Source organism: Bos indicus x Bos taurus, chromosome 1 (assembly GCF_003369695.1).
Source record: "Bos indicus x Bos taurus breed Angus x Brahman F1 hybrid chromosome 1, Bos_hybrid_MaternalHap_v2.0, whole genome shotgun sequence".
In the NCBI taxonomy this organism is placed as follows: Eukaryota; Metazoa; Chordata; class Mammalia; order Artiodactyla; family Bovidae; genus Bos; species Bos indicus x Bos taurus.
In genome coordinates, this window is record NC_040076.1 from 51,461,387 (window position 1) to 51,469,610 (window position 8,224).

At 40.8% G+C, this 8,224-nt stretch overlaps 1 long non-coding RNA gene across 1 annotated transcript in view; it reads right to left on the reverse strand.

The window, feature by feature from the left end:
* The window catches only part of LOC113898721, a 45,623-nt gene extending 37,667 nt beyond the window's left edge, over positions 1 to 7,956 (reverse strand). Inside the window, exon 1 of the long non-coding RNA XR_003512733.1 lies at positions 7,755 to 7,956. This is a non-coding gene — a long non-coding RNA (uncharacterized LOC113898721). The remainder of the gene's footprint in view (positions 1 to 7,754) is intronic.
* Positions 7,957 to 8,224: the final 268 nt, after the last annotated feature.

Consider the following 8,224-nt stretch of genomic DNA (forward strand, 5'->3'; position numbering starts at 1 on the left):
TTATCCTATCCTTAAATCTGTGCTTGTTTTGCAAACTGGCTTTAATCAACAGAATGCAACAGAAGTGATGGTGTGCCAGTTCCAGGCTGAGTTCATTTAATTTGTAGTTGAGTTTGGATTTGTTGTAGCTGTATTTAAATCCTAGTCACCAATAATTTAGAATATTTCAGTGGCAAGATCAGGGATTGTGATCTGAACACAAGCAATGATTCAAAGGTCTCTCTATGCTTTACAATCTATCCAACAGGTTTTAGGACCTCTGTGGAGTCCCCTGATTCTCCCATCCCAAACCATGAAATTCCTTCTCCACCCTACGTTTCTTCCCCTAATCTTCAGTGTGCCATTGTGTGGCAATCAGTAAATACCAGATATGCCAAAGGGATTTCTCTCAGTTCTCTGGCCCTGCCTCCAGCCTTTGGCAAACTACATGTCATCTGTTGTTGTCATTCAGTTGTTAAGCTGTGTCCAACTCTTTGAGACCCCATGGACTACAGTGCACCAGGCTTCCCTGTCCTTCACTATCTCCCAGAGCTTGCTCAAACTGATGTCCATCAAGTCAATGATGCCATCCAATCATCTCATCCTCTGTTGCCTCCTTCTCCTCCTGCCCTCAATCTTTCCCAGCATCAGGGTCTTTTCCAATAAGTTGGCTCTTCGCATCAAGTGGCCAAAGTATTGGAGTTTCAACTTCAGCATCAGTCCTTCCAATGAATATTCAGGATTGACTTCCTTTAGGATTGACTGGTTTGATGTCCTTGCAGTCCAAGGGACTTTCAAGAGTCTTCTCCAGCACTACAGTTCAAAAGTATCAATTCTTTGGCGCTCCGCCTTTTTTTCATGCAGTTGCCCTAAATGCTACAAAGACACCATGTACCTCAGAGAAATGTCTTAGTTCTCCTACTTTGCCCCCAGCCTGCAACATGCTGCCTCTGTACTCTCGGTGGAAGAATTGAGAGATAGACATGGCTTTGCTCTCTGACCACTGGTCTAATCCAATAAACCAATCAACATACATTGTTAAATGTTTATTAAAAGTTCATCTGGTTTCTTCCTATCCAGTTGTGGGTAAGTTGGTGCCTCCTTCTGCTGTCCCCCAGAGAAGAGGGCAGTCATGGGTCCTTCTCTGCAGGATCATGATCTCTTTCTAGACTTTAATTCACTTGTGATTCTTTAGCTCTTTGCTGTTTAAGTTTATTGTTCTCATTCTATAATAGAAGTGATGGTCTTTCTCAACTTTCTACCTCAAAACAGAAAGCAGCAGTCCTGTATTTCAATATATTTAAAGTCTATAACCTTTTCACTCAACAGATGGGCCAGTCATAAATGATTTCTCAATACTTGCTCAAATTTCTTTTCCCACTTACTAGCTTGTACAACTAAGTGATTAATGTTCTCCTTCTGCTCCAGTTTATAAGTCAATTTTCATCAGATCAGATAAATCAGCAACTTAGCTGCCTTGCCTACCAGCTTCTGATTATATGTACCGGGTTGAGGTGGATGGTTTAGGGTTAGAATCTGTTTAGGGAATTAGCTGGGATGACTCAATATTAACATGCACAGTTCTCCATACTACAAGGACTGTCTCTGATACCTACCATATTGCTTCCATTTATCCATCCAATCTGACTTACTTCCCATCTGACATCTCAGAGACATGGTGAAATTAAGGCCATGCCCTGCACGCCCTCCTACACAACCAGAAGAGTAATACCTAAATTTTCTAGTCACCTTGTCTTTGCTAGCTACCTATGCATCTCCACATCCACCAACAACTAGTCACACCTCACTATTGTAAGAAAATGATCTCCTGCAACCATAATGTTCTATTCATCTGCTTTTAAGCATTCAGTTCAGTTCAGTCACTCAGTCGTGTCCAACTCTTTGCAACCCCATGAAACACAGCACACCAGGCCTCCCTGTTCATCACCAGCTCCCAGAGTTTACCCAAACTCATGTCCACTGAGTCAGTGATACCACCCAAGCATCTCAACCTCTGTCGTCCCCTTCTCCTCCTGCCCTCAATCTTTCCCAGCATTACACACCTACATTTTGCTCCAATATTTTATACGGAACTTGTGAGATTTTGTATTACTATATGCCAAGCATAGTGTATGGCATAAAGTATTCATTCAACAAATGTTCATTATGGGCTTCCCTGGTGGCTCAGATGGTAAAGAATCTGCCTGCAATGCAGGAGCCATGAGTTCGATCCCTGGATCAGAAAGATCCTCTGGAGAAGGGAAATGGCTACCTATTCCAGTATTCTTGCCTGGCCAGACAAGACTGGTGAGCTACAGTCCATGCAAACATAATGCTCTACTCATCTGCTCTTAAGCATTATGCACTCACATTTTGCTTCAATATTTTATACAGAACTTGTACAATTTTTTATTACTATATGAAGAGCATAGTATATGCCATAAAGTATTCATGCAATGAATATTCATTATTATTTAATTTAAGATAGTATTAGTTAAAATTTCTATCTACATTGCAGGAAATGTGAACCATGACAGACAAATGAAGGAAGACAGTTTAAGAGTGAGTTTTAAGGATTGGCTTCACCTATAAAATCAGTTTTCCTAGTAATGATCAACAGTGAATTCCCTGCTCTGTATACTACCCCAAGATATGGTTCGATGGCTAGACTTCTGGTTCAAATTCTGATGTTGAACGTCTCATGTGAAATTGGGTGAGATGATGCTACATATAAGTAATATCATCTGTCAGGGGCTGAGTTGAGCTGGGCTTGAGGCCCAGGTGTTAGAGGGGTCAAGAAGGTGACAATTCAAAATGAAACAGTCAAGCCATTAATCATTTATAGTGCCAGTATAAGCAAAAGGTCAAACAGGGAAGGTGGCAGCTCCCTCACTGAACCACTTTTCCCCAAGGATCAGCCCCATGTCAGGGCCTGGGGGATAAGACCAGGTGGAGAATCATCTCACTGCCAACCGAGTCCAAGATAAAAGGCTCTTCAGGTTTTTATGTACCTGAGGGCCAGGAAGAAGAGGGAGAGGGAAGGGTTAGAAGTGAAAAAGTACTAAGTACTGGGTCAGATGGAGAAAAAGTGTTTTCAAGTTTCCCACCTCCTCCCCTAGATAGGAGGTCTCTGCAGAGGCAACTGAGAGTGGCTTCTGCCAAAGACCCCTAATAGAAAGATCTCCTGGAGGTGACTAGGCTGGAAATGCAGAAATGGTTGAGAGCACAGCCAGCCAGGGGGCTGGAGCCCTCAACTGCATTTCCTCCAGACATTTGCAAATATAGCCATGCACCAGGCCTGGTGTGAGGAAGGCAGCTTTGCCTGGCAGTCTGTTATTTCCTATGAAAGTGAAAGTCGTTCAGTTGTGTCCAACTCTTTGCAACCCCATGGACTATACAGCCCATGGAATTCTCCAGGCCAGAATACTGGAGTGGGTAGCCATTCCCTTCAAGCGATCTTCCTAACCCAGGTCTCCTACATTGCAGATGGATTCTTTACCAGCTGAGCTACCAGGGAAGCCCAAGAATACTGGAGTGGGTAGCCGATCCCTTCTCCAGCGGATCTTCCCAACCCAGGAATCAACTGGGGTCTCCTGCATTGCAGGCAGATCCTTTACCAGCTGAACTACCAGGGAAGCCCTATGGTCAGGGCCAAATAAAAGAAAAGCCACATAGAGGAATATGGCTGGGAACTGGGCTCCCTATCATCCACCAACAGCAATCAGGAACTGAGATAGGTAGAAACCGAGAGACTCCACAAGCCCACTTGGTCACACAGCCTGAGAGCCTGGTCTCCTTCAAGGGGCTGCAGAAATCCAGGACTTTGAGAAGTTCTTTTCTAGGTGAGTCCCTGCCAAGCTCTGTCCTGTGTCAAGTCACTGAGCCTGGTGGTCCAGTGCACATATATACACATACACACACACTCACAGAAACTAATCAGGGCAAAGGAAGAAGTTCTGAGACAGTTCATAAAATTATCCATGAGCCAGGGAGGTCTTGAGACTAAAAGCACTGGTATTATGATTCTCACAATAAATTTTAGAATTAAATAAAATCTAGTTTCATCTTCATTACATTCATCATCACAATACTTTACATCTATGGATATTAAATAATATAAATCAAAACGATGCCTTCAAAAGATGTAGCTCCTGTCCTGAAACAATTTACATTCTACAGACACACTCAGACCTGGGGAAAAGGCCTGAGAGAATGTGGCCGTGCTGGTTAATGCCAACAATAATCAACTAAATAATCAACAGGAGTCCCCATTTAAGGTAGTTTCATGCAAGAGTTTAGTTTCTTTTAAAGAATAAGCATTCTTTAACTACAACACATACACAGATTTTTGGAAGTAGACCTTTAGTTTTGCTTGACAGGCCAAGAAGAAAGCTATGGAGTGGTTTAGAATATCAGCCTTGAACAGCGATTCTGGATAATGTATGGGGTACTCGAAACAATAAATCACATTTTAATGGGATTTGTAATGAAAATGCCATGGAAGGATAATAGTTGAAGGGTCTCTGTCATACTATGTAACTAACAGCAGTAATTGTTGGTGATTATTTCCAGAGTCAATGCCCTATATAAAAGCATGACATGCAGAAAGAAGTGTGTAATCCTGATATTGTCCCTGGTAATAGGCTGATATCCAACACCATGTGCCTGGCAGAGGGAAAAATAAGTGTATGAATATTTAGATAGGAAAGAGAAAATCATGCCAGTTTCTAAGTCACTCTTTCCTGTATCTCTTTTCAGAAATTAATTCATATGTTCTGTGTTGTTGTTGTTCAGTCACTAAGTTGTATCTGACTCTTGGTGACTCCGTGGACTCTACTGCCAATCCAAATACTTAGGCGCTGCCTATGGGACAGGAGGGAAGGAATACTGCCTTGGAAATGACCACCACATAAGTCATGTAAGTTGGGATAGGCTAAAAAAATTTTTTTTTAGTTTTTCTTCAAAGGAGATGTTATTTTTCTGACAGTTTTATGGGTGCTGTTTTCTGAAAACATCATCCTTAGCCCTGGCTCTCATCTTACATTCTGGAAACCATTTCCCCTTCATTTCACAATCATCAAAAAATGAGTGGTGTCTTCTGGGTGCACCAAGTAGCGATGCTGTTGTATCTAGGGATTCCCACTGAATTGACAGGCTCTCAGTAATTCTCCAGAAGTATCTCATTTCAGTAAAACTATGAAACAGATGAGATTTAGGTCAAACCAAAGAGCCACACCATCACAAACCCTGCTTGGAATAAAGTTTCCAAGAAAGCATCATTTAACCTATTCCTGAGTATCACTGCTGTAGAAGAAAGCCTTCACTGATGATTCTGAACACTAAATTGTTCAAAAACAGGCAAAAGAATTTCAGAAAAAATGCAAACAACTCTCTATTACAGATAAGATAATGTATTAAATAATCCAAGTTAATTCTTACTTCACTCTTTACACCATTTAGTAAGAGTAGATTTTATGGGATGCGACAATTCTAGCAATTGTGTTACTAGTGCATATATAAGCTGGAAACATTGGATTTTTCATAAAGCTTAAATATTCATCTTGGTAATTTTAGTAATTGCATTGTTCACTCAAAGGAAAATTTCTATTCATTTGTCTTTCTGCATATATTTGCCCTTCAACTGTGCCACAGTTCTGAAGTGAGAACTCTTAGGAAAAGCACAATGTATTGGCATAGAGAATGTAATTTTGCTCATTACTTTTCTTTTTTGTGAAAGAGAAATTTCCCCCTGGTATTCCAGATATTTATTTCAATGTTTTTTTTTAACCAGAATTATTTGAGGGCAAAAGGAAGTCTTATTATTCAGCATTTAGTAATATAGTTTGATGAATGCTATATTCTTTATTCTAGATAAACATTCATGGTGTCTTAAATATAGCCAAATTTTTAAAAATACCATTTTATCTTATTTTATGCTATTATAAATCTGACATTTTCAACATTTACTTAAAAATTTTAGAAAACATATCCCAAGCAGCTATAAATTTTAAAACCATAGTCTCACAGAGAAAATGGGACACTTATGTAGTTCATTAGAATACAAAGCCAGAAAGTATTTTCAGTAAAGTACAAAGTATTTCCTTGTTCTAAGGTAGAAAAGTTTCACTGTTTGACAGGCTCAGGATAAGCTCATTGAGAACATCAAATTTAAGACAGGACTTAGAAATAAATTTGATTTCAGTATAATACTGTTTACTTTCTTTTTCTTACTTTATATGATAAAAAGATTCAAATATTCTATCAAAATATAAAAAACAGGAGAGCAGGACTCATGGGTTATTTCTGACCCTCTGTAGATATACAATGTGAACAGTTGATTCTATTTTTCACATAACAATATGTGAAGGTGAAGAGATAATATTCATAATTATTGGAAGGCAGGTACTACAGAAGAAAAAGTATTACCTTTACCTACATATGCACTCTGTTGGCTGATTTGTTAGTTTTCAAGGAACAGCCTGCTAATCTTTTATTGATTCCATTATTCACAAAAGGATAAATCCCTGATGGAAAGTCCACCTTACTGAAATGAGCCTGAAATAGAAAGATTTGCATGGATGGCCTCATAGGGAGGTGCAGGCTAGCCAGAAACCACAGAAATCTATCATAGCAACACTGCCTCCCCTAGTTTCCACTTTCTGATCTCACAAAATTCCAAAGGTACTGACAACGGCATTCATTTCAGCAACTTTAGCATGCCCTTTAAACTGCCACAAGTTAGATGCACAGTACAAGACACACACAAAATATACATTAAAAGTACTGGCTGGCCAAAACTTTCACTCGAGTTTTTCTGTAACATCGCACAAAAAAATCTGAACAAACTTTTTGGCCAACCCAACATATTTACCTCATCCTTGAATGATATATTCATTTTAAATGCAATACCTCAGGGCTCCTAAGAAGGATGGATTTAGGAATCAGAGGATAATACTTGATGCCTTCCTTTCCCCACATCTTTATAGAGTAACCTCAATCTAGTCATTCTTTTCAGCACAAAAATGCACTGAGTGCCAAGTACTGTTTTAGGCACTAAAGATGCAGAGTTTACATTCCAGTGGGGGAAGCAGACAGCAATCCATGTGCATAAGTGAATATGCACATTGTAATTAAGTATAAAGCACAACAGAGTGAGTGAGTGAAAGTTGCTCAGCCTGTCCGACTCTCTGCGACCCCACAGACTGTATAGTCCATGGGATTCTCCAGGCCAGAATATTGGAGTGGGTAGCCTTTCCCTTCTCCAGGAGATCTTCCCAAACCAGGGACTGAACCCCGCTCTCCTGCATGGCAGGCGGATTCTTTACCAATTGAGCTACAAGGGAAGCCCCAACAAAGTATAAGGAGACACAAACCCAGGTCAGGTGACCAGAGAGGTGTTATATTATAGACAGTGCTTGGAAGTCTCACTAACAGGCTCCCTGTGTGCAGGGACTGAAGAAAAATAATGAGCAGGCCCAGAATACTGGCGGAGTGGGAGGAGATGTCCCACCCAAAATGGCATCTAACGTATTCACAGAGCAACAAGAAGGTGCTGGTAGCTGGAGCTGAGTGAGAAGCTGTGGGTGGGGGTAGGAAATGGGGTCAGAGAGGAGGAAACAGATGTTCCTGCCCACTTACATTTTTAGTTTGTCCTTTTTCATGTACAGTGTCTCTAGTGTAATATTCTTTCAGACTGTTTTTACTTTCTTCATTGTTCTCCTTCCTGAGTACAAAATTTAATCAATTACAGTGAATATGAAAGGGTTTGAACTCACCAGTGTGAGGGCAGAATTGGTAATAAGATGTAAAGAAATCACGGACGACTTCTGACTCTGCTAGAACTTTGGGATCCAGGCTGCTTCTTTTCAGGAGTCATTTTCAAACCCCTGCCTCCTAGGGGGATCTTGTCAGACCCTCCCAGGCCCTCGCCGGGTCGTCCTCTTGGTTTGCAATCCAAAAATAATATGTTCTCCAGATATGTGACGGTCCTGCAGTTTGGAAGTCAGCCAGATTAAGCAACCCAGGGAATAAAAAAAGACCTATGTCTTGCATGGTGTACATTTCAAAGAGGGGCTGGCCCAGAGCACAGTGGAGAAGGAATCCAAAGGCCTCCTATGAATGGTGACCCTGCTCTCTGGAAAGGAGCACCAAGTATGAATCATCAGAAGCCTGCTTTTCTGCTTCTGCTCAGAGATTGTTCTACTCCACCTACTTGTAGCCTAATGGGGAACAAAAAGCAAAGGGA